The following is a 913-nucleotide window of genomic DNA, read 5'->3' on the forward strand; positions in this document are numbered from 1 at the left end:
TGTACTATTAAAAGATGCAATCTGTGTCGGTCTTTGTTTGTTTGCCTCTCTCTTGTCTGTTCACTCACACTTTCTCCTTTCTCCAAGGGTGAAGCTGTTGTCACACTTTGGAAGTGTGTCTCCTCATCAAAAGTGTGACATTAGCATGCTGCTGGTCAGATTCCCAAAACATACCCTTTAGTGGGCTGGCAGTGCCATATATTGTGCCTCACGGGTCAGTTACTCTCCATTGGGAAGGAGTTAATTATCACATATGCACATCTGTCTTCCTCTTTATTTTCAGTCCAGTATTATCCTGGCAACCTCCAATTATGAAGCTTTAGAAAAAAACAAAATCAGGGGATGCCTTTTGAGCCAGAGCCATATGAGGGTAAACAAGGAGATTGCCACCGGCCCCATCATCTGAGAGAAGCAACACTCATGAGAGACTAAACATCATCAGTCTCAGGTTATACTGATACTCTCATTAAGAGGGAACGAAACAACATGACTGCTAACGTTAGGGTAATAACACTGATAGGTCTTTAGGAACTCCCTGAAGGTGAGTGTGATTAGTACTGAAGCTAATGCAGTATGATCCACGCAGCGTTTGTTAGAGGGCGCTGACACGTACTGTAGGCTTTGTCAGTGGGTCTCTCTGAGCTGCTGTCCAGGGTCCTGAAATCAACAAATGCTCACAACAGCAACTCAAATTACTGTGTCAGTCTTCAAGAAGCATCAAAATCTGTCACACAAAAATTAAACGATAGAAATAAGCCATTTCATTTTTTATTTCATGATTCTGGGCAGATCTTGGGCTTTGTCTTTTATGTTTTCATGTTTCTTTGCTTTTTTTGCATTTTGCATTTTGACATTACTTCATTATCATTTTTGGTAACACTTTAGTAAAGGGATCACTTCTCACTGTTAACTA

This window comes from Sinocyclocheilus grahami, unplaced genomic scaffold (assembly GCF_001515645.1).
Source record: "Sinocyclocheilus grahami isolate Dianchi unplaced genomic scaffold, SAMN03320097.WGS_v1.1 scaffold120.1, whole genome shotgun sequence".
NCBI lineage: Eukaryota > Metazoa > Chordata > Actinopteri > Cypriniformes > Cyprinidae > Sinocyclocheilus > Sinocyclocheilus grahami.